This window comes from Antedon bifida, chromosome 5 (genome assembly GCF_963402885.1).
Source record: "Antedon bifida chromosome 5, ecAntBifi1.1, whole genome shotgun sequence".
NCBI classification, from domain to species: domain Eukaryota; kingdom Metazoa; phylum Echinodermata; class Crinoidea; order Comatulida; family Antedonidae; genus Antedon; species Antedon bifida.
The window spans coordinates 12,872,744-12,900,466 of record NC_136230.1 but is presented as its reverse complement, the minus strand read 5'-3'; the positions used below and the strand labels follow the sequence as shown (position 1 = coordinate 12,900,466).

The 27,723-nt window shown below is 33.7% G+C and overlaps 1 protein-coding gene, 1 long non-coding RNA gene and 1 pseudogene across 2 annotated transcripts in view; 1 reads left to right on the top strand and 2 right to left on the bottom strand.

Annotated features, from left to right (window-relative positions):
* Positions 1–27,723, top strand: part of LOC144842707 (ankyrin repeat and SOCS box protein 11-like) — a 372,919-nt gene that overhangs the window by 183,993 nt on the left and 161,203 nt on the right. The gene's annotated exons all lie outside the window — the stretch shown is intronic.
* On the bottom strand, positions 5,609–6,522 carry LOC144843345 (uncharacterized; annotated as a pseudogene).
* On the bottom strand, positions 24,327–26,473 carry LOC144842835 (uncharacterized). Its single transcript, XR_013612184.1, has 3 exons — positions 26,458–26,473; positions 26,071–26,126; positions 24,327–25,682 (listed from the first exon to the last, which is right to left on the bottom strand). It is a non-coding gene; the product is annotated as an uncharacterized LOC144842835 (long non-coding RNA).

The following is a 27,723-nucleotide window of genomic DNA, read 5'->3' as shown; positions in this document are numbered from 1 at the left end:
TACGTATGATGGGACGATATTAACATTATAAAATAGCATAATAATATTATTTCTTAAGACAAATAAAAAACATACAATGAATTAAACTGCTTATAAACTTAATAAAGTTAAACTGTGACTTTGATCTGTCGTTTGAAGCATGCTTGTTTTTGGAACAACTGGATACGATGCTTGATTGATAATTCCCTTGCTTTTATTGTCTACTACATTCAATGATTCAGGGATTTCATGTGCTATGCTGTAAATACTTCCTACAATAGGGAGAAACCTACAGTATAACAATGTGTGCTATAATAATCAGTAACTAAACACGACAGTATACCACAGTATCACATCGCATTGTTTATACAATGCGTAATCTTTTTCAATTCGATTTACTAATTAATAAGACTTTATTGCATTCAAGAAATACTCTACCTTCAAAGAAAAAATCAGCTGGACAGCTTTAATTTAATTGTATAAAACTAGACTTGACTTTCCATACGTGGGCTTACCTTTCTGTAGCATACATGCTAAAATATATCTCGTATATTGTCTTTACACTGTAAAGACCAGATGTATGTCAAGTGTCCATCAACTGTCCAGCGCTTCCGATGGCAGGAGATACCTTGGACATTTTTAATTATGTATATAATGTATTATTACAAAGAAAACGCTATAAGAAAACAAAATGATCAAACACTATGAAATAATTCTTAAGAAAAGCAAATAACAACCGTTTGAATACAGACTACAATTATACATCCTATAAATATTCCTCTTCAAATCCCAAAATAAGTAAGGTTTTTTTTCTATTTGTTTACGCCGTCAGCAGTTTTATTTCTAATTAATTATACGCCTTCTGAGGAAATTCAATCTCAAAAGAAGGATTGGAATATTCCATTCGTTGTCATCCTTTGAATAAACGAAAATCCTAGCGATTCAGATCTTATTATTTACAATATTTGTTTGCCGATCAACATTACGATTGTTCTCAATAATTAAGCATTTAAAAACAATCATTGTAAACAGAGATACCTATGACTAAGCATCCTTATAGTAGTGTGTTTCAACTTCTTTATGTGGTAACAAATAAGTACCGTACCACATGCATTTACATAAAGTAAGAATCTACATATAAATATATTTTGCCAATTATAATTTACTCACAGGCTAAACAATCTCATAAATTAAATTTATATTTTTTACCTGAAAAAAATAAACTTTTTTGTTGTATGCCATTTTAATGTCACATAATATTTAGTTATTTTGGCCAATAATTTGACCAAAACAAAATATCATTTACCTAAACAAGGCCATATACATGGCTGCAGTCGCGTGCTCAAGTTAGTGTTTACCGATCGACCATCCAACCGACCGACCGACCGACCATCCGACCGAAATTGCTGAACATGTATAAAAATGTTGAAAATTTTTAAAAACATTTATATTTATATTTTTTAATTTACACGTGCGCGCGTAGCCTTTCACTTTTGACGTGCTCGTCTAACGTAATTTCGAGTTGGAAAGTGAATCAAATATGATGACATTAAAGAAAGGTTGTAAAACAGAAATCGGGCAAAAAGAGTACGTATTAACGTTTTACGTGCAGTGCGCGTGCAAAAATCTGCGCACTCATTGCAATTTTTTAAACGCTTAAAATTGCCTGAAACGTACTCTAATTTCATCGAAAATAAATTTGAACATTTTGAAAATTGTAATCGCGCGTACGCATGCGTTATATGCGCTACGCACGTAATTGTATTGCCATATGATGAAATATGACCTGAAATTTATGAGTTCCAAATTTTTTTTAATTGTGATTCATGCTTGTGAAGATATGATTACAAACGTGATTTTGTGAAATTGTGCGTAGACCGCGTAATTGTTGATTGCGCACCGTGAAAAACATAACCACATCGAGTCCTGGCCATAAGGAATATACTCTGATAAATTGACTTAGCTAGATGAAACTGATATCAAGACAAGGCCATATACAAGTTAGTGTTTACCGACCGACCGACCAACCAATTGACCGACATAGTAAGCTGTAGAGTCGCGTTGCACGCGACTAAAAACTGTAATATTTAAAGCAAAAAGTAGTCAAATCGACTGACAACCAGTGGATATTTGGTTGAATGTAACTGTTATGTCTTTTTGTAAGTGAAACATGCTTCTTTTTCCCACGGTAGTGATTAACTGAAACAACGCTATAAAATAGCATATTATAGTTTTTGGACGATAATACAGTTTTAACGTTTAATTTTAAGCAGTTAATTTACCTGCCTAGTCTATCCCCAATTATTATTTTTTAATATTTTATTATGCTCACCTTTCTTAAAATAAAAAAAAAACTATAACAAATGAATTTAAACTTATGTATTGACTTCAGAGCAAATAGATGCAAAAACAAAACAAATGTCTATCACACACAAAATACTATTCCATTTTAAAACACATAGTAAAATTAGTAATTATTAATGATTATTTAAAAAACAATTGTGCTCTAGTGATGATAAATGGGTACAAAACATTGAATTGAACATTATTAATCTTCAATAATTGGTGTTTGAAAAAAATAATTGTTGCAGTTATTTTGTTTTTTTATATTTTCAATAGCATGGTCAGACGGCATTGTTTTGGGGGGCTTATTACAAAAATGTTACTGTTTGCCAGAACTTAATTGAGTCGGATGCTGATGTTAACCTTCAATCTAACGTAAGTAATAAAGTATATTTTAATTTTACATAATAATAAATCTGGAAATTGTATATACTTCTATCTCCGCAAATTAAAGTGTTTATTTACCATAAAATAATATAATATGCAAACATTCATAACTCGCCAATTCAAAAGGTGCAGTCAAAAATTTAATATCTAATTGTTATGATTGAGATATACATTAAAAGGTAAGATTCAAATGGTAAATACTGTTTTTTTATTTTGAAACAAATAAATGAATTAGAAGAACAAAGAAAAGAGCATGCCATATAAATTTCGCACCCCTACTCTTTACACTCTTTACTGTAGTTGAATCATCGCTGTTGCGACGAAAATTTATTCGGTTCGGTTCCCACTATAATTTTGTAATGTAACCACACACGATTTGTCGGGTTTTATTCCTCGACATATTGATAATTAAAGAATTATTTTGTTGATTTTGCCTCTGGTCAAATCATCTTGTTTAAAAGTGGTGGATTTAATTTGTCTTCCTTCGTACGATAATTGAATGTAAATTATAAATTAAAAAGTTTAAAACGAAAAGAAAAGAATATTTCTTAACTTCCTTGGCATGTGCTCCACAGACTGACTTATGAACAAAATGTAAACATTAAATTGCACACTCCCGGTAAATATGCATTACATTATCTTGGTGTTCGCAGTGTGTTGCAATCAATGCGACACTCGGCGAACAGTTGAAACGATACCGTTTTTGAACGTGAAAAATCGCAAACAGCGAGATAACTAATAAAGTGCTTATATTATTGTTATGCGTAGACAATATATACACAACATATTTAACTTGGTACCGTTCACTTTTATTATTAATTCGTTGTACACAACCTCCTGCCCGGAACTCCTTCCTTTACAATGCCTCGTCTATTTAAACCAACCCACAGGTGGAAATATGCAAATAAGTATTGTGTACAACAAACATACGCCCACCCTACAAAAATCTACATATCTAGCATTATCTTATTCTAATATACTTTGTTTTAACATTTTCTTTTTTTTATCACAAGATACGCATTATCCGATTCAAATATACTTTGTTTTTTTAACATTTTCTATTTTTATTATATCACAACATACGCATTATCAAATTATATACCATATACCGTACATTTTGAGATAATACATTAATAGTAATTGATTAGGTAGTCATCTGTACACCACCTAGTATTATGATTCATTTACATTAAAATTGCAATTAATTCGGTAATTGTCATCAGTTTAATTTATAAAAAACTAGCATTAGTACCCGTCTTCGACGGGTATAAGCCCCGCTGATTAACAGATTTTTCAACAGCGCCGAGGAAAATTGTCAAACGTATGCAAAATTATAATATAATATGCAAGAGTTACAATTGAAGTCTCATTTTCTATGCTTTAAATTCATTGATACAAAAATAATTAAAATTAGGTTTAACATAACATACATCTGGTAGGCTAAATGCTTATTATAAGTATGCAATGTATGCGGTCAGTAAATTCATTGCAACAAAAATAAATACAGAACATTTTACACTATAATTTAAATTCTTGCAAGTTTTAGGTGCCATCGGCAAGTCCACTGTTATTTACGAATTCGAAAGTATTGCTAGAACATTTTGAATTTAAAAATGGTGGTACGACATTCAAATAATTAAATATTAATATTATTTAAATTAATCAAAAAAATGTTTCCTTACAGTAGTAGCCGTCTTTTTACTGAAATACAATGCAAATACACAAAACAAATAGGATATGAAATGTGACGCTTTTACGTACCTTTACTGTATACATGTACATGTAATTAGGAAGCTTATGGAAAAGTTATAAATTACTTGTAGGACTTTCATTACAAAAGTTTACTTGGATTGGCCAGACAAAAATCAAAACTAAAATAAGCTAAATACGTGGAGTTAAGGCTTGTAAAAGTAAACAATTACGTTACTGATCAATAAACTGGAAATAGACTCGAGTGTTCCAACGTTGACAATCCCGAATACGATGATACAATGGGACTTGTAGGTACTGTATCATTCATGTAAACTGATGTAAACACTGCAAAGTAAAATTAAAATGCATAACATACTTTTTGATTACACATTAAGAAATCTATATTAAACAAAATCATGATAGGCGTCAAAAGGTATAGCCGTAATTATAATTAAGAATCTGTACCAACGATAAGCTGGTAATTATTTGGCGGATTAGAAGAATAATGAAGAATACTACGTTCAAACCTCAGGTATAACATGGGATTATGTAGGGACGATCAGAGCTAAAGTATGCTTAGAATAAAAACGTAGCATCAGGTTATTGTAATGATCACCTTATTTACACGAATAATTCGCATTCTCATTGTTACAATACAGGTAGCATAGCCAATGTACGATTTTGCACGCTAAATGAAATAAAACGAATAAACGTAGAGCCTGTACTTTAAATTTATATTTATAATAGTTATAACCTACATAAATCATCCTATAAATGTTTATTCTTACAAATGAAAGTGAAATGAAGTATTCCACGACCACGTGACTTTCTATTACTTAAAAATTGAGCCTACCCTATCGACTAACCTCCCTGAACGGTAATGCTGCTGTTTTTTTAGTCGCGTGGACGCGACTCTATAGTTCACTATGTCGGTCGGTCGGTCGGTCTGTCTGTTGGTCTGTCTGTCGGTCTGTCTGTCGGTCCGGTATCACTATGCATTGTAGCACGCGACTTAATGGCTGTTGGCCTTGTTTTCTCGATTCCTGCTTTTATAGTCAATGACGCCCTCTGGAAATTCCATATTTCATAGCCTTTTGATACAGTGGTAATTTTTAAAATATTTAATAATTCATAATTTAATAAATATATTACATTTGCCTTTTACTTGATACCATGCCATTTCACTATAGGCCTATGTTATCAAAATTCAAACTTTACATTTCCCCGTAATCCTCACAGGATTATTCTCTATGTACTCAAGGGCAGTGGAATTCAGATTCTGTACGGCTTCCCATGTATTCCGAGAGTGGGGAAAACCTTTCCATTTAATCAGGTATTCCAAACAATTTTGACGATAACGTCCTCTTATAGTTGTTTCGATTTCAAACTCTTGCTCACTTTCAGGAATGCCAGGAATAGTTAATAGTATTTCCGTACCGAAATCATTTCAATTATGTGTGGCCATCAACGGCTCAAATGAGTCCTCCGGACAGCCCCCGATCTCGAATTCCGGCAGCTCACTCATTTGCTCGGGATCCACTATTATTAGTGGGTCGTGCATATCGATTATATGCAAATTTCATACGGTTCACATGAACCGGTGCTTTCAGCAGTTTATTATTAGCTAAGTTCCGAACACGAAAATAAACAGGCCCCGTTTTCTCAACTAACAGATAAGGGCCAGACAAACATTTCATTAATTTACGCAATAAACCTTTGTGTAACGCAGGTATATACACCCAAATCGAATCGCCCACTAATATGTTACATCGGACGCGTTCGTCATATCGCTCCTTCATTTTCGCTTGATTCAACTCAGCTCGATTTTTAGAAACAGCTCTAAATATCTCCAACTGACTTATTAACACATGCATATGATCTCGTAATGTTTTTTCGGGATAGTGGCATTGTTTTAATAAGGTTACATCGAACGGAAACCTAGCTTCCCTGCCATATAAAAGGTAAACTATAACCAACAGAATTCGTGAACTGTACGATAAGCGAACTGTATCGCCGGTAAATATTTATCCCAATCATTATGATATTCATTTACATAATGCGAAATGCACTCTAAGATAACAGCATTGCATCTCTCCTGTATTGAGGGTGATATGCGCTGGTATTTATTTATTTTATTTTTCGCTATCTTGGCTCTCAAATCGTCCATGACCAGAATAACACAGGAGACTGGGAATTCAATAGTCGCATCGAATCTGTCAAAAACAAATTTTCGTCAATGAAGATTGTTTTATTAAATCACAATATTCTTCTCCAAACTCGTTTGATTTTTCTACGAGCTTATATTCGAAGTCGATTGACATTCAATTGTCAAAACTGGGTGCACGTTCAACGTGCAACGTCTGCACAATAAAATAAACTTAATTCGAAATGGTGTACGTTTTCACGACGAATGATCCGTAATGGTTATCGGCGAAAAAACACTTTAGATGATGAATGTTATAAACTGTATTACACCAACATCGACATTCACAATATATGTAAGACATGTGATTTATCTACATTCCTCAAAACCCAGCAACGAAATTATGCTGCACATCTGATTAGATCCGATAATGATCGGATGACGAAAAAGCTATTCTTCCAAGATGACTAATGCTCGAAGCGTGGAAGAAATAATGAGAATGGAGATAATGTTGGAATGGTCAGACAAGCCTTAATTAACAACTCGAAGGCCCGCTTATTTTGAATCGGCATTTATTTATTATATGCCATCTAGAACACTCTGTCAGAGTTACAGATTTAATTTTTATATTCTTTATATTTGTATTACTCTACATACTTCTAGAACATTCTTACTAAGAGAGTTTGATCCGCGATCACTCAACAGAGTTTCCGGACATCCATGTACACACATAACATATTCAAACAGAGCTTTGGCCACCGTAGCTGCTCCCGTCTCTTTCAACGGCACTAGTATGGGCCAACTATATACTGAGAACGTGCGGAAATTCCCTGTCGTGCAACTACCCGCATTTGAAAAATGACGGATGGGCCTTCTGTATTTAGTCTTACCCCAATATTAGGACAAATACTTTTTATAATATTGATAATGTTTATTTTCTACCCCATTTGCATTGTCCCCTACATGTTCCGGTTTTACAACGATTACCTGCAAACGGGGTTTCTAGTTTAACGGACGGTCATCCCTGTCTTTTCTAGCATAATATGTCACTCTAATAGGACCCCGAAAACCACAACGCCAACAAATATTTCGAGAGTTAAATGTCCGACTAGATCTATCGACATTTTTCCTATCATCAAAATTACTATTAAAAAGGAGAAATCACCCACTGAACCCGACTAGACGATTCAATGCTGTCTAATATATTAGAAACTTGCGCAACCATCCCCGCGATCGTATCTAGCGTTATATTTTCTTTACTAACACGGGACTTCGGATGGTTATGTTTAAAAGTACCAGGGGAAGGTTCATCCACAGTACGCTGGACAAATATGGCTAGCCGAGCTGCATCTAAAGCATTTCGAAAATACCCGAATGTTCGGCAATAACCCTCTCATAAAATAGACAGGAGCTCAGAATCTGATTTCTTTATCTGCTTACGCCATAACATAATATCCGACGCATATTAATCAATGGTTTCTGAATGTAATTGTTTCCTAGTTAACAACTGCGATTCAATACCCCATGTCCAGGATTGACTCTCAAAATGTGCTTTTACCAAGTTGCGTATTTTAGTTACATAATTATGTTCCTCTATTGTATCTAGAAATACTTTCATTTTCAACGCTAAAAATGGCTTTAGATTCGGTATAATCCCGCAATGAAGCATCATTCACATCCCCTGAATATTTCAACACAGACCCATCCATATCATATTTAAAAGCCATGTTGCCAATTTCACATTCAAACTTCAAATCTGATAATACAATTATTATATTTAGAACTATCCAATTATAAAAATGAGATAAATAAATAGAAATATTTTATTAACAAAAGATATACAACCAACTACTGCCGTTTCCAATCCAACAATCACAGCCGTTGGTTAATTCCGTAAATGTTCAAACCAGCACACGAAAATACCCGCCTCAAACACCAACCTTTTCTGAATTCAACAACCCACAGTTCTGAATTCCAGCACCAACAGTTCTGAATACAATCTCAATCAGTTCTGAATACATATATCCAACGACGTCGAGTCCCCACGAAACTAATAAATCCATCCGGCGAAAACAATCATGGCCAGACCAACAATACCACCTATCATCACTAGTAAGTATACAGCGTCAAATGTTACTGTAACAACAAACACCATAATGTATTTCAAAATCAGATTCCTAAAATCAATATAAAACACATCTTACTGGGTACCGTTCACTTTATTCATTCGTTGTACACAACCTCCTGCCCGGAACTCCTCCTTTTACAAATACCTCGTCTATTTAAACCAAGCCACAGGTGGAAAATATGCAAATACGTATTGTGTACCACAGAAGACTATAGACGTCACAACAATGTGATAATGCAAGTTACATGTATCTGTATCAGTATTGTTGACTTCCAAAAAGAGCAAACAATAAAAAAAGATCAATTATTAGAACAGTATGCTTTTACGAAATTAATTGTTAATGGTGTACAATAATATTTATTCTTAAAAGTGGCAACGTTTGGTGCAATTCTTGTCGTTTGTTCTATCCGATTAGTTTAGGAATTGTCTTTGGGTAGAGTGAGTAACAATAATAACAATTATACTTGGTGGTTATGTATATGTTTATATTGGCCAGCCCTTGTCTATTAGTAACATTATCATTTTGTTGACGATATTTAATTATACTAGATGCATTGTTACGCTCAATTCGCTCGCGTACCATCTAGGTCGTGCCCACAGATGGTTTTATAAGAATACAAGGAACACCTATTAAGAGGTCACCTTTGAAATCTCACCTTTCGAAAATTGTTGGTTATTGTCCCCTTAAAACCGCAATTGTCTCCTTAATAATTGATCTGGACTAACTGAATACATTTAGAAGAATTGAAAATTTAGACTAACCAACGATTAGCCAATAAAACATTTCGAACCAGAGAAAGTACCAAAGTTTTGTATTAATAATGATGAATACAATTATTTAGTAATTGTTTTGTTTACTTTTGTGATATTGTTTCTTTTGGCAGTCAGAGTTCTCGTTCCCTGAATAGGGGTGTTCCAAAGGAGAGGTTCTACTGTACTGAAGTTTCGGCGTAAATAAATAAGTGTAGGCAAGGCTATGTGTACAGTATACATGTCGACTACATGAACAAATAATACAGACACGTTGATTTATTAATCGAATACAATTCAAACCCTGGAAATTACATCCGAAAGAGAAACTTGTCATAAAATAAGTCCAAACTATTGAATTAAATTTAATAAAAACCAAGTGTGTGTTTTGCATTGTATCACCGATTACTATCCTTTTCATGGCACATTTGATGAATTTGGGGCTGTACGTTCACATTTAAAATATTCCAATTTGAATTGCTTATTGTCGAGGTAAACGCTCGTTCCCTACTCCATCAATATAATTTAAATAGCCATTATGTGTATTTACCATACAAAACACAGACGTTAACAAAGTACCTAGCCTATATAATATAATATGGCCTAACTCCTATTCTTCTAGGCCTAATAGGATAATATAGGCCTATATGCCAAAATAAAACAATGAGCAAGAATTTGTATCAACTGCAGTCATAGGTCGCGGTGCTAAAATCCGTAAAATCACAAAAGGCCAATGGTTGACCAAACATTTGTTTACCAACTGCAGTCACAGATTTACAACAAAATATCATTCAATCACTTAAAAAACTCATATTTTTGGATAGCATTTCTGTTAGACAAAAAACCTGAAGGAATTGAAGCTTGGAAAAGAGACTGGAATGTATGGAACGCCGGAGACTGCTATTTTTTCGGCAACCTTAACATTTCGGATACTTAGCGGCGACTTTTTTCTGCGGCTAAGAGACTTCAGAATTCAGAGGCTACTTTTTCATGCGGCGACTCTGCGACTTTACCATTCGACTGCAACTTTTTATAGCGGTGACTTGGCGACTTCAACATTCGGTTACAATTTTTTTTCATGTGGTGACTTTGTTTCGGTTGAATAACCTCCAATACCTCTCTTCTTGCAGTGTTTTATTGGTAATTTATTTCTTTCGTCCCAGTCTTGTGTATGCATCCTTTACGAAAGCATCTTCAAAATGAACAAAACATTGCATTGAAATTCTAGAAAAAAAAACTTAGGACATCTTTATGTCAATTTGAAATCTATATATAAATCTACGTAAGGGCAAAATTCGGTAAATCGCGCGTTATTTCTAGAATGTTTACTCGATGGTATATAAAGTTGGTTAGAATCTCGGTACTGATTTTAACCACCAGATGTAACCCTGTTTACTAATTAAATTGAGTTAGATAATTAGTTATTGACAATTAAAACGAATTTAGGTTCAACGATTTGCCCCAAATAGGGGTGTTTTTCCGATCGAGATATACACTGTCTAATGGATGTCCATCTTGAAAAATACCCGCACACAAAACTACGAGGATTATTATTGCAGTTAAACCACTACCCACATCACCACCCTCCCCTCACTGGTATGAGTAGCGTTGTAAAGCCAGTAGAGGACAGGCCTACAGTACAAAGGATCACATGCCCTAAACGCAGAACAACTTTGGTGGTTAGGAACCAACTTAAGTATGGATTGGCTCTAAGAAACAATTGAAAACCATTAGGCCTACTAATTAAGTTGAGTTAGATAATTATCTATTGACGATTAAAGCGAATTTACGATTTACCACGAATAGAGGTCTTTACTTTATTACTGACAGTTCCTTCTGAACGTTTGTATTAATTAATAATGTAATGACAAAAAATATAAACGTCGTATTAGTGATGTATCGTTACATGTACTGTACTATTTCAATCGACTATGACGGTGACAGTTTCAACAAAGTATTAAATCGCAATGTTTTACTGTGTTTAGTGAATATTATTTGTAAAACATGAAAACAATTAATATTTTGTTACTAAATGGATAAAGAATACATTAAAAAATTGTTCGTCTTTGCACCCATCCTCTTCCCCATTTATTAACCCTAATGTTACATACAAAATACAAATTCAGTTTGTTACAAAACAATTGGTCTTATTTTGTGACAAGTTGAGTACATAAATCACCGCGTATATTTATTCGTTCCTGTAAACGACATGTATTATTGTCCTGCATGTACTTTTGAAGTCGCCAGTTTTTTACCGTATGTATTCGAGAACCATCTAGTATAATATAATTGTAAGGGTTTTTTTTTTATAAAAGGACCTACTCTCTAGCATAGAAGCCTACTGTACTCACGAAAAATGGCCAATATATACTGCGACATTTTTATAGCGCTATTTCGTAAAGATCAGAGCGCTTTGAGTGTTAGTTGATTATTAAAAGTATCTAGACTCTGAACAGGAAATAGGCTAACCAAAGACAACCCGAGAGAGACGAGCCAATAGAGAAATTTGATTAGGCTAGGCCCACTAGCCTAGGCCTAATATAAATTAATAGTATTATATTATTTTAAATATAGCCTATGACATGGCTATTTATACTAGAGACCCAGTTGATGTGCCTTTATTTTATTTAGTATTTTTATTCATTTTGAATTTAACTCAAATAATGTTTTACTCCAATTTATCCGGACAGTTAAACAAATTGGAATATTAATTGTTTAAGCTGTTGAGTGGCTACTTACTCACAATGATAACGGTTTAGTATGAAAATTGTATCTATATTTTTGCATTCTTAATGTTTAAAGTATAGTTTTTAAATTAATTAAATATTTGTAGGCCTATGCCGTATGCACAAGTCGCCGGATGGTGTAGCTGCCTCTCAATAACAAAGTCGCTGCTAATTGCTATTGCGGCACATTAAAAGGTCGCCGAAAGTAGCACTCTCCGCGTTCCATACTTAGTCCATCCAATGATGAAAAATGAGGGACTAAACCAATGGCCAAAAGTTTAATAATAAAGTTTATTTGTCATTTCCAATTTAGAATGTTAACAAGATCATAAAGTAATGCTGCTTTTCAGAGTGTATCAAGAGTGTAAAAACCATTTTGAACATATATCAAGATAAATGTTTGTCAAAATTAATAATATGATGATACGTTCAAGTATTTCACAAGAATTCAATGGGACAGATCTATATAGTTTTCTAAATTCGACCTTCTTATAAAAGAGGGGAAACATTAGCATTTTAGCCATTCATTTGGGAGACATCCTGTACACAGCGATTTCTGAAACATTTTTACTCGGTGCGAGTGTTTTGGTACATTAACGGGGATGGTTCAGGAATACTTTTTTTTTCATATTTGTGTTATAAACATGTTTGTAAAAATGTCAGCTTTCACTTTTGCGTTATACACATCTATCAGTCAAGGTTAATAAGCCGACTCCAGACACTATTATGTGTTGTGGATTTGATGAAATTCCAGTAAAGCTTTGTGTTGGTTCTTGCAATTTTAATGTATTCCTTTTTCAAAAAGGTTACTGATATACATCATTAAGGGTAATCTTAACATTTTGCATCATCGGCGTAAAACAGTGCACTATCTTAGATGGATATGTTTGTTTTTTCTTATTCCAAATCTGAGATGCCTTCCTGAAAATTGAAGACTGACTGTTTTTACCATCTCCTCCAAAATGAAAAAAAAGATCCATCCTATGTTTAAGGTGTACGTAGCAGAAGACGTTACCGGTCTATCATCTCTCTTATAAATAGGCCCGTAACAGTTATAAAGAAACTGAATGTACGAAAATACTTTTTTGTCGAAATTATTGTACTTATTTTTATTTCAACAAAACAAAATTACTAGTGTAGCCTATAAAACTGAATAAATGATAAATGCCTTATATATTTACACGTCTTAAGTGAATGTTTCCCTCGTCCATTAAACAGTATAATACCTATTATGCCATATTAATATCGAGAGTAAGGCCTGTTTTCCAGTCGATGTTGAGTTGCTTTGAGTTATGCAGATTCAACGATTTGGTATGAAAAGGGGTAACTGGTCTTTATGTCGACGCATTTTAGATTACTGACATTTTAACGATTGACACGAATAGCAGTGAAATATGTGTCAACACTGCGTTTACAACTTTAACGATAACAAAAGTTTCACAAATTACGTCATCATAATTTGATAACAAAATAGTACGCACTGCTACTTCTTGAATTCTCACAAAGCGACGACGTCTTCAATTATTGTATAAGTAAAACTATAAATTATAATAACAAAAAAAATTAAATTTAATGTTTTGTCTTCAGTCCAAGCATAAACCAACCAATCAAAATCCAATTTATTTTTTACGTCTTGGTGTTCCAGCAATGCTCGAGAGAAAGCGCTAAACTAAGTTAAAAAATCATACTTTAATACCAATTGTTTAAACAATTGGTGGTCCGGCTCGATCATCATCACTGTTGGTTGTTCATTCAATCCAACTCAGCGTCGACTGGAAAACATTTTAAATACCGTACATGTTTAAAAGCCAAATTTATATTTGAGAAAATGTAGTAACTTGTAAACACTCCTGTTTCTAAATCCCATAATGTATAATAATAATAATATATTATATGTTATATTTTACATATTATATTCTTACAAATAATTGAACATTACATTATCAACTAACTAACAACAACAGTGTTGGCTTTTATCTGTCAGAGAACGATTAACTAAATAATAGTTAAACTAGTTAAATCTGGTAGAATTAAAATTCAAAATAGAAACAAATTTTAGTTGATAGTAATACCTAAACGTGTTTTATTTATTTCAGAATGGATTTGGACCGTTGCATTGTGCTGCAGAACAAGGTTGTACAGATATTGTTAACATTCTGCTTATGGCAGGATCTCGTGTGAATGTTCAGACTAAGGTAGGCCGTAGGTGTTTATACTCTTGTGGATGTTCTATTTGGATTACATTTCATTAAAAATACATTGGCAATAATTATTTTAAATGCAAATATTACTGTACATTATACGTGAATGCATATAACTGTGAAACAGGTTAAGGATTAGATAAACGTGATTCAAATTATATTAAACACGCACATTCGCATTTCTGTGTAGGATGAAATTCAAAATGTATCCCATTAGGCCTATGTATTTAATATAATATTTCATTGTTAGTGCTTATTCGTTTTGTTTAGTTGTGTATTTTCTTTCTGTGTATTTATTCAATCTGTAAAGACATAGAAACACAAATTAACCATTCAGTAACTATAAGTTAACTTGCGCCCTTAACATTGGCGAATTATACGTAGTGCGTTTTTTGTATACGCGTATAGCCGATAGTTTCAAACATAATATAAACTTAATCAAACTAACTTCTTCTCTAGTTCCCTAACCATATTCATCATATTGTTACAATTACTGTTGTAAAATGGCTGTATATCCCCCTTGTGACGACCTTTTCAAACAAATAGAATTGTGTTTGATTATAATACAATATTGCGTGTATAAATAAATGTGGCGGAGCGTTTATTAGAGAGTGGAGGTTGAATATTCCAAAGATGTTTTATGGAAGACGGGCGTTTATTGTAGAAGACGTTTAAATAAACGGCTTTCACCATGGGCAAAAGCATCCCGGGTCTGAACAGCGATACACATGCAAACCATTACAGCAACTCGGCTACCATTCGGCTATGTCGGGGTTTTACCTGATTTAAAAAAAATAATACATTGCACATTGGCTGCAGTTCATTTCGGCCGCCACGTATGGAACGCCTAAAGCCCCAGTGGTCCATCAAATGTCGAATTTCATATTGCCCATTTGTTAAATTCAAAATAAGAGCTTGTCTCTTATGCCTCGATAGTAGCTATTATGCCAATTATTTGTTGTTTTTATTTATTTATTTTTGCTATGTCGAAATTTCATTTACATTCATGATGTGGCAAGATTAGGCTTTCGTACTAATGTAATTTTTACTCGATTTCTGATATTAATTTTATTTATTGATTTTACAAATTCCACCGCAATATACTTTGATGATTTTTTAATATAATTGATTTGATCGTTATTTTTTTCAGTATAATTTCATTTTGCTTAAACTTCACACGTGGCCCATAAATAAAGCAAAATGTATGTCGCCGCCAACGGCAAACGTTGGAGGGAGCAAAAACCAGGAAGCAGCAAAGTATTTACATTATCAACCCGGAATTCACTTCTATACCGTGGACGGTTGAAAATCTACAGATGAAATCAGAAGTGTTGTTTATAATAATATCTCCCTAAGAGAGAAATATGGAACAATATCGTAATAGTGACGACGATGTTATCAAATCTACGTTTCGCGGTACATCTGCGATAGAACAGTTTTTTCATTGTGCTCGCGTATTTTAGAATTAAGCATAATGTCCTTTGCCTCCTCCGCCTGTCACGCCAGTTACATGATGGAATTATTCCATGTTTATCCTAATCGACTTTCTTGCTCTATGCCTAGCATAATTATTTGAGGTATGTAGGCCACGGTAGTTATTTTTGCATGTACAGCAGCCTTGTGGTTGTCTCATGTGACATGAGTAAAAAAGAGGCTATACTTAAAGTAACTTCAAATAAAACAACCTGTAACTATCTATTCACTCGCCAATTGCGCGTAGTGATGATACAGAACTGTTACTAAGTTGAAACAATATGAATGCCCCTACACATCCACTTAATAATTACTATCTACTAAACAAATCAGGTATCAGATATCATGGTAATCTTAATTCATTTGTTCTTAATGTTTTTAAGACGTTTGCATTCATTATTCTATCGCTGTATTAACCAATTTTGTCTGTGGATGTACATCACATTTTGGAATGATGTTTCATAGATGAGAAGGATGACAAATACTAACTAATTAGTATGCAAGTCTCAAACCACTAAAATAGAAATGAAAAAAAGAGGACAAATGGAATAAACGTTTGAAATGCAACAGACGACAAAACTGTGATTAATAATGTATTAAGCAGGTTGCTTGTGAACTTACAGAACCTTTAGTTGATATTATTATTATTATGGAAATACGCAATTATGTTCCCTTTTCTTAATTACATCATAACAGTTTTTGGGTTGTATTACTTAACAGTTTGTAAACAATGCAGTGTATAATTACTTGTAACTAATTGCTACTCATTGGTGAAACTTGTTATAAGCTTAATGACAGTTCCAAGATAATATTGATGACTTGATGATTTTGGTCAAGTGATGATAATATTAAGCTGATGCAAATTAAACGATATTTGATTTCTGTGAAAAAAACACCAATCTAAACAGTATTAAATGATAACTTTACCGAGAACCATATTTTGACAACGTATTAGGGATGTACATGTGTGTAGGGATATATGACTCAATTGCTAATTTGACCTGCATTAGGCTTGATGTATAGAGTGCACACTGACTAAACTAACCATTTCTATTTGAAATTCCATTGTGACCTATATTTTACAGGTGAAGTCATTGTTATAAATCGTTGTTGTTTATACAGTGAGATGATATTCTACTTTACAAGCTGTGGCACACCAATGTTTAGTGGTCGCGTCTTCGATGTTGTGCCACCAATGTTTACATATTGACTGCGATCACTTAAATATTATTTAAACCACTCCATTACGGATGGTGACATGCACATACATTTGAGTTTTTTTTAAAAGAATTTCATGATTAACTGAGTCAAATGCCTTGCTCAGGTCTATGAAAACAGTACCAGTCATTTTACCCTGTTCCATGACATGTAAACACTCGTTGGTTAAGTCATGTAGCGTTGTTTCAGTTGAATGAAACGGTCTAAACCCTGATTTACAAGATGGGATCAGCTTGTTCACATCAAGGTACGAATAGACGCCGAATGTACCCACCTTTCTAAAATTTTTGAAACATTTGGTAGGATGGAAATTGGCCTATAATTATTAGTGTTACTTTTGTCTCCTCCTTTGTGAATAGGTGTAACAGAAGCCTTTTCCACTCTGTAATGTAATGTCCGCATCGTATTGACAGGTTTAGGACATGGGTTAATGACTTTGTCAGTGTGGGTAAGCTAGTTTTAGCATTTTTACACTGACGTCGTCTGGACCTGTTGCTTTACCAGCAGACATTACTAATATTTGACTTTGAACAAATTCTTCTGTGATGTCTGGCAATATACATTGTTCGAGTGAATTTGACTCAGAGACGTTTTGGTTTGATTCAAATATACTACTGGTTGTTGCATTCACCATACGTTCACCGATTGTGGAGAAATGTTCATTCAATATATCAGCAATGTCGTCAGGATTGTTGATAGTAATTCCATTATTGGAAATAATACAATTTGGGGCTGATTTTTTATTGCTTGGAAGGACCTCTTTTAGTTTCTTCCATAGCATTGACGAATCACCTTTGTTATTTTTGATGGTTGATTTAAAATATTCACTTTTTTTGGTCCGGATTTTATCAGTAACGTTATTCTGTAACGTTTTGTATTTTTTTTTTGTAATCTATTTCTAAACCAGATTGTTAAGCCTTTTTATGCGTGCAATCACGTTGTCGCATAAGTTGCATTATTTTACTATCAAGCCAAGTACTTACAGTTTTTGTGGCTGTAATAGCAATTCCAGCCTATTAAAAAGCAACTATTTTTCATTTCTTTGGGACGAACTATTGCTGATTTCGTTATTCAAGATACTCATTTTAATTATGGTCACAGTGATAGAAGTATCATGCCAACAAAGCTGAATGAATCTTACTGGATAAACAGAGAAAACGCTTATTAAATATACATAGAAAAGATAAAAAACAAAACATGCGATACACCACCATTTGCCAATGTTGACGTGGATCATTTTGAGCCAGTAATGATAAGCAGAGGCGACAAGATATCGACATCTTCAAAACAAGAATGTTTTAAATGTATCATAGTATCATGGTACAACAGAATAATAGACATGATTTTTATGGGGAGTGAAGCGAATTTGGTCAATTCGGTCTACTAGCGAGCTGGATATCATGTGAAAATTACACGTACCGGTATTAGTATTAGAAGACGACTTGAAGTGGGGTGTAGTCTATGCAAAAAAGCTTAGAGTGATCAGAAGGGATTAAATAGAATAGATGGCTATGTTGACTGCCTGTAGCATTCCACTTCCCCTATATTGATTTCTAGGCCTCTTTTCAGATTTTTGTCCTTGACTAGTCCCTATGAATGTTAATGAAATAATTACTATGGCTTCGCGAAGATTATGTACACTCTGCATTTTATGTAACGATACGGCATGTGAATTATTAATTCTTTTCGAAAAAAAACCCATTAGTGAAACTAACCTGCTTGGCAGTTTCGCTGTCCTTCTCAGGCAGATCCTTCAGAAGATATGACAGGTTCATTCACGTGACTGGTGGACGCCTTCATCTCTGTTGATGGTTTGGGTTCCTCGTCGTCGGATCCAATCGCCTCTTATTACATCTGGTTCTCTATCAATGATGTTACGGTTGGTTATTAGTAGTAACATGATTATCTTCAATAAAAATAGCGGTAGAACGTTACTACTGTAGGTCATAATAAAATAATGTCTACTTCACTTAAATCGGAAGCCCAGAGAGAAAGACATTTAATTATTCATATTATACCAATATCCACATTCGGAATATAGATATAATATACTATTAATGGAGATAATAATCTTCCTAGTGTTATGAAAATGTATGTTAATCGAATGGAACAGAAAAGAATTGCAATTTTGAACGATGATATTCATTCACTCCGTACATCCTTCGTGTTTAATCGTACTGGGTGTAGACTAAGAGTAATATCAAGGTTACGGACAGCACGGTACCGACTGTCATTTGTCCCACAATGTAAATTTAAATATAATGACGACAAACACAAATAATTGTATTTTCGAACACCTGGGAACACCAGATAGCATTTATCCTTGTCTGCATATATATTACAGTTCTGTGTATTTTACGTTGTGTTTTAACATTTTACTGATTTTATTCTATTTTTATATTAAGTTGCCATGAGAAAAACCAATTTCAAATTTTTCGTTGATGAACTATTTGACAATAAAGTTATCTTGTATCTTGTTTAAATGTTATGCATACCACGGGAGCAGCGTAGTGCACATGTGGAATAACGTGAACTCGACGGACTATTTGCGTACCACCTGCAAACGGGTTAAACGAAGAAAACGAGGCCAACGTGGTGGTACTAAGCGTAGAATACGTGTTGTTTTATTTGTGCTATGGACATATCGCTAATTTTCGTGATGCCAACTCCATGATACGTAGGCCTAATGTCAATTTAATATATGTAAACACGATCTCTAAAGACAAGCATCTCGCGGATTTGGGTAAGAACACTTTTCATTTCGCTCCCAAAACCGTTGGTGGTCTACCTGTTTTTAGTCGCGTCCAACGCGACTCTACAGCTCATTTTGTCGGTCGGTTGGTCGGTCGGTCGGTCGGTAAACACAAACTTGTATATGGCTTTGTCTTGATATCAGTTTCATCTAGCTAAGTCCATTTTTTCGATTTGGTTATGTTTTTCACGGTGCGCAATCAAAAATTACGCGGTCTACGCACGATTTAACGAAATCACGTTTGTAATCATATCTTCACAAGCATGACTCATAATTAAATAAAATGTGGTACTCATTTAAATTTCAGGTTATTTTTCATCATATGGCAATACAATTACGTGCGTAGCGCATATAAGGCATACGTACGCGGGCTTAAAATTGTCAAATTTATTTTCGATGAAATTAGAGTACGTTTAGGCAATTTTAAGCGTTTGAAAAATTGCAATGAGTGCGCATATTTTTGCACGCGCACTGCACGTTAATACGAAATCATTTTGCCCGATTTCTGTTTTACAACCTTTCTTTAATGTCATCATATTTGATTCACTTTACAACTCGAAATTACGTTATACGAGCACGTCAAAAGTGACAGGCTACGCACGTGTAAATTAAAAAAATATAAGCATCTGCTTCAAGAATTTTCCCCTTTTCTTTGTTAAATCAATTTTGTAATTATAAATGTTAATTTATGTTTATTTATAAATGTTCAGCAATTTGGTCGGTCGGTCGGTTGGTTGGTCGGTAAACACTAACTTGAGCACGCGACTGCATGTATATGGCCTTGTTTTACTTACAAACACTCGCTCCGTACTCAACAAAATTGACGAATTAGAAGCCGTTATTAAGAATAACTGTATATGCCCTGTTGATATAGCTGTTGTAACTGAAACATGGCAGTCGAATTCAATCTCGACAGATTTCTTATTAATTGATGGCTTTAATTTTTTCACTAAATTAAGAGAGGAAAAAACTGGTGGCGGAGTTGCCGTCTACATAACGGACAATATCCCTGTATGCAACGCCGATTAAAAATGTTATTATTCCCAATGTTCTTGAATGTTTGTGGCTGTATGTTCGTCCTTACCGACTCCCACGCAAGGTGTCTGCGATAGCTGTCTGTGCTGTTTATATACCTTCGAAATCTGAACATCAGCAAGTGCTGGTTGACCACATAATCAGTTAAAGACAATATACCCGGAAACTGGTTTCGTCATACTGGGCGATTTAAAGAGAGTTGATATCAACCCCATTTCGTGCTCACTCTATGAAACAAGTGTTCGTAACGCCTAGACACGTGAACTTGCTATTTTGGACATTATTGTTACTAACATTATTACGTTTATTGTAAACCAGTTGTTGGTGCACCAATTTGTAATAGTGACCATAATTATGTTTTTTGGGCCCCGAGCGGCCTTAAATTAAATGGTAGTATTAGGAAAAGTATTTTTAGACCTATGCCTAAGCATCGTATGTTTGAATTTGGGAGGTGGATAACTGGCCAATCTTGGGTTTAAGTCCTAGAAGCTAAGTCACCCCTAGCTAAGGCTGATTTATGTTATCGTACAGTCAATAGCGCTATATTAACACTCACTTTCCACTAAAAACTTTTAAAATGCATACTAATGACAAATCTTAGATGACCCCAGAAATTAAGATTATCATTAAAAAGCGCCAAGTAGCCTTTTGCCAAAATAAAACGTACCTGTGGCGCTTCCTTCATTTTCTCTATCAAATCAGCAAAAAATCCTTTTATCAAGACAGCCTTTCAAATTTAGAAAAGAATGATCCATCCAATAGGCATAAAGGAATGCAAATTATGAGCAATAAATTACAATCCCATTCCAACATTTTAGTCCCCGGAGTCCCCCAAAGTGACCACTTTGAAATTGCTAAGGCAATCAATCAGAATTTTGCCTCAATCTCACATAATAGCCGCCTGATTGAACGCCATAAGCTACCAGCCTACCTTCCAACCTTACATCCCCCCCCCCCCCGCCCCCCCCCCCTCTAGATTCAAATCTGGGAAATGTTCACAGCCTTATTAATTAACGCCAGAAAAGCCTTGGAAAATTGATTAAAGAATTTGGATGCGAATTTAGTATCCCTGTTACTAGTATTCTTAATGCATCACTTGCCCAAGGTTCCATTCCTTAAAGATGTATTGTCCCTTTGACTAATTCCAAAAAAATAAAAAATAACAGATTTCGAAAAAAGGTGGGTCATTTTGAAGTATCATAATAGTTATTAACTATCACCAAAAATTTTTCGAAAAAAAAATCATTTAACTGAAATACAGACATTTTTTTGTTAAAAAAATAACTCTGACTTCCAGTCAAAGTTTTCGATCAAAACATACCCCATAATGAAACGCGCTTGTTTGGCTACTCTGTATGCATAATCATAAAACTTCCTCATGATCTGTGTGAAAATACCTTCTCAACCGTGACGAGTTGTAAACAATCCTAATTAGCATATGCATAATACGTACTCGTCGTTTGAAATCTTTGTTTACTTTCGCTCGCGATGATTTTCCAGACGAAATGTAATCAAACTAATTTACCTGTTAATTACGTAAACTTGTTGCTTTTGGCTCGAATTTTCGACTTAAAGTGAATAACTTTAATATTACTTTGATATGGCCAATTTAAATTTAGAATATTTTGACCTTCATTTTTTTGTGTTTCAAGGGACAATACATCTTTAAATGTGGAAAGACGCCACTATTACCCCTATCCCTAAATTTAAACCTGCTATTGTTTCAAATCATCGCCCTATATACCTCACGTAGATTCTAGCAAAAGTCTGTGAGGAATTTGTTTGTAAATGGGTCGGTAACGATATCTCCCCCGAATTGATCATCATCAATTTGTTGGAATTAAGGGTTGAGATGTTAGATACTCTTTATAAAGGCTCACACAGTCGGTATGTTAGTTGCGACTGACTTCACCAAGGCTTTTGATTCCGTCAATCATACGCTTGCAATCCAAAAGCTTCTTGATCTTGGTGTCCGAAATGAAATATTGCCCTGGGTATGTTGACGATATTAGCCTTGTTGAGGTACGTCGTGCTAGCGATCCCACTTTTGTTGATTCTGACGTTTGTGATCTAGATAACTGGGCTAATACCAATTTTCTCAAACTCAAGTCATCAAAATGTAAAGCCTTGCAAGTTTGTTTTAAAAAACACCCTCCCGATCCTCCAAACTTAGTTATAGGTGGTAAATTGCTGGATTTTGTGCATGAAATAAAAAGTCTCGGTATCCCTATACAAGCAAATTTAAGATGGGATACTCTTGTTAGCAATATGATTTCTAATAGTAGCCGTAGATTTTATATGCTTAATCGTCTCAAGCGTTTTGGAGTGTCCGTTTATGTGGGGTACGTTTGTCCTATTTTTGTGTATGCCTCAACAGCGTGGCATAGTTGTATTACTATAAAATAATCTCTCATGATTTGCGAATTAAAGAAAGAGCGCTTCGGATTATATTGGAACCTAAGTACAACACATATCTTAACGCACTTAAAAGTACTAATCTTCAGACGCTTGATACGAGAAGAATTAAATTATTTAAAGAATTTGCACATCGATGCGTCTGTCCCAGTTCCATCAAAGAGTGGTTTCCTATTAATTCTTGTTCTCACAGCATGCTCCTTAGAAAATCCAACGAATTTCTAATCCCCCGTGCTCGAACCGAAAGATACTTTTTTTTTATCTTTCATCGGAATCACCAACTTTTATTGTAATTTCTTCTCATTTTCATTAACATGACTTAATAGGTATTTATAAACGTATTCATTTACAAACCAATGTATAGCAGTAAAATAATTCTGTCATTCTGAAAACAATATAGACACATGTTTGCATAAAGGTACCGAAGCGAAGGAACCGAAAGATATGCTAAAAGTGCTATACCCTTTCTCGCCAAACTCCTTAATGACAAAAAATGATTCTTGTTTTATTGGTCGTCATGTGCAAATTCTGCTCGCGTGCTTGTGTGCTACTTTTTGTCTATTTTCAATTTTGTATATTTTTATCGATTCTTGAATTTTGTGCCTTTATATTTTTATATTTGTAATTTTTTTAGATTTTTTGTCCTTTTGATGTGTACATTATCATGTTAATATTGTTTTAATTCAGCCTTGTGCTGCGATTACGATATATAGGCCATAAGCAGTAGCTCAAAAGATGCCTAGAACATGGATTTCGTTCCCACCTCTTGGATCTACATTTTGAAAGTTGATATTGTGAAATGAATATGTTACACATACTATATCAAAAGTTCTCCATGAAATACTTGTACACTTTTGAGCAATGGCCTCTCAAAGGTACCCCACTACTGCAAAAAAGGCACTTTTTGAGGTCTGGAGGTACTTTTATGGGCCAATATCTTTAAAAGTCTTTGTCCAAATGCAATTATCTTTTCTCTGTGAGTAGTCCAGTATATTGTGATCACTTATCCAAAATTTAAAATTTTAAAAATAAGTATTTTGTATGCGAGGAAAACTGAAAAATTACAATTATTTAGTTGTAATTGCACTTTTCAAGATTTTTAAGACACAATATCTTTGTAACTAATTGACATACCATATTTATATTTTTTTCCCAACTATTTGAGAGGGTTGTTAAACAAGATTCAAAGTTTCAACTTGTCAGCTTCAGGAAGTTTTTATTTATGAAGATGCAAAAACTGAGATTTGGCCAATTTTATAGATAATTTAAATATCTTTTAGTCGTTTTTTGAGCAGTTATATCTTAATAATCAACTCTCACTATGTATTTATATTCATGCAATGGGTAACCTAGTCAGTTAGTGACACACAAGTGAAGTTTCAACGCAAAAGAAATTATTATGCAATAATATGATTGTAACTTACATTGCATTTTTTTTGTTTTTAGTGCCAATTTTGTGTGAACTCGACTCAAACCGTAAAATGCGCCTGCATAAATACTATGCCTTTTCTGTACAACTACCCGTGAGGGTTGATAAACAACCTTTTCAAACCAGCTTGATGATTTTTTTTTTTTTTTTTATATAGGAAGGAAGATGCACTGCACCAGCTGAGAATTTGCTAATTTTATAGATAATTTTGATGTTTTATTTGTTTTTGAGAGTACCTAAGCCTACATGATTTCTTAGAAATGACTTGCCATAATGATATTTATATTCATGCAATGGGTATGCTAGTAGGTTAGTGACACCTGAGTAAATTTTAACACAAACAATAAATGATTATGCAATAACTTATTTATTGTAACTTAAATATTGCATTTTTTAGGAGTTTTTAGTGCCAATTTAGGCCAGGAGCTTCCATAAAAACAACCCCTTTTTTTCTGTGAAACACCAGATAAGTAGGCCTGCCAGCCCATTTTTACTGTTGTTATATTGATAACATGAATGTAACTCTTGTGGAGAGAATTAATTATTGTTGATAATGATATGAACTGGACATATATACACACAATATACAACAAATACCTTGTGTACATGTACCTCATGGTACATGTATTTTCATTTATTTTTTTTTTGTTTCTTTTGGATTTGTGTTTTTTTACAACCCTACATGTTGCCCAATATACAATGTATATAATCCTACTCTTCTCTAGATACATTGTACCAGCATAACTAGTAGTCAAGTAGAAAAGTTGTCAATTTCAGGTGCGGCATGGCCAGTGTACAATGGAAATAGCAAATATACTTTAACTAATTAATAAATAATAATTACTATGTGGAATATCCTTCATATACAGTATGTACAAACTACATGGTAGGTAGGTACAATTAAACAGAGATTCAGCAACGTTTGCAGTAAGTATTTTACATTCAGCCAGTTGATGGTTGTGAAGTTTATGAAAAATTCAAGATGACGACAATTGTTTGCTGGTATCATTTCTGTAACAAATAATCAAGAATAGATTATCTAATTTATATTGATTACTTAATATTTTAGATAAACTGAATATTATTAAATTACAATGAATCTTTTTGGTTTTATATTTAAAAATTAGTTCAGATTTGTGGTAAACCATACACAGAAATGTTGAAACATTCTCAACTTTACTTACTCTACCACACACTTTACATTACTATATAGTGTTTATTGACAATGCAACCTGTATATAAAACATTTTTAAAGTAATGGATGTTTTTCAGCTATTTCTTGCATTCATTACTATTTTTAACTTTCATTACTAATTTTTTTACTACTATTGTACATAATTATAACAAAACATAAATCATTTGGCATTTCTCATCTCTACATTAAAAAAGGATCCAAAACTTACCAGAATCAGTGAACGTGTTCAGCATTTTTGTGCCTCCTTTCCACTAGACAACCTAGACAAAAATTGAAGATAAATTGAATTGAAAATATACAGTTGAAATGAAATAAATTATTTTAAATTAAAATTAAGCATTTATAAATAAAAATAATACCGGGCTGATGTATGAATACTACTACTAGGCCAGACCAGGCCATCAAAATGAATGCATAATACTAAATAGCATAGCCTAGGTACAGTATAGGGAAAGCCTGCTTACTAGGTCAGACCAAATTAATTATTTCAAACAATTGTAATTATTAATAATAATAAATAATAAAATATATTAATTTTAATGTGTATTTATTGTGTTTGCTCAAAATGTACTAAAATTATGCTATCCTCACCTGTGTCTTTGTATTCTAATATTTATTAAAAAAAAAAAAAAAAAAAAAGACCTAGGCTAGTGTGCCAACTTAAGCCTTTAGGCTAGAGCATAAAGACGTAGGCTAGCCTTTCTGTACGAATATTATTAATATAGCACACTGGTTTATGGTAACATTCTAAAAATCCCATTTCCTATATGAGCAGGAGACTATTTCAATACAATAGGATGATCATAAGATGCATCATTTCTTCGTTTACAGTAGCATTTGTTCGGTGGGGAAATCAAACAAATATTTTCCTCCACGTCTAGTTACTCCATTCATGATTGAATATTTTTGTCCACGTGTGACGTTGCCGTGTGTAAGTTTTGGGGATTCCCCTCATCTGTAACCAGAGCATGATTGGTGAAATACGATCACGTGGTACAGTTTTTAAGACGTTGCGGATAATTTGAACGTGTAACGTTCGGCCCGACCAAATCACTCACGCAGTGTATATTAAAATAAAGTACCAAAATAAAACAGTAATTTCTCAAAATTGTCTAACACGATTATGGAGAACTTTTGATATGTTGTTATTTATAAAATTATTATTCTAAATATGTAAAGAAATTGTAGATCCATGACATCGGAACGAGATGAAACGTTAGAATTTACTGCTTATGGCCTAATATTGAATAAATGAATAAATACATTTTAAAAAAAACGTGATTTTGGCCCTCTATCGGCAGAACGTCCTCCCGTCAACACTTTATCATAATATACACTGAGACTAGTTAGCACTACCGGATGAAGTGTTTACATTTCAGGCAAAGAAACACTTGTTTTACATTTATAAAGTACTATAAAAGTTATACAAGCAAGACAAATGTATACGTATACAATACATTAATCTTTATTTAATTTAACAATGTACCATACTTAAATCCATAACGTTATTGTTAATTGATCACATCGTATTGATTTCAGTACAATACTTTGTTTAGAGTGAAACATACTATAACATAATGTTTGTAATATTTCAGACTGGAGCGTCATCTTTATATGTGGCTGCACAAAACGGCCACACAGATGTTTGCACTATTTTGATCAAGGCTGGAGCTAATTTGGATCTTCAGAAAAATGTAAGTATTACGAACGTTAATACTAATATGTGCTATATAATTCAGTGTGATTAAAACAAAGTACTAATTTTACAACTTAAAGGGCGTATCGGTAATAACATTCCTAAATGAACCAACTCAGGTCTACTTTGTAGTGAGGATAACTGTATTGTCGAGAACTGCA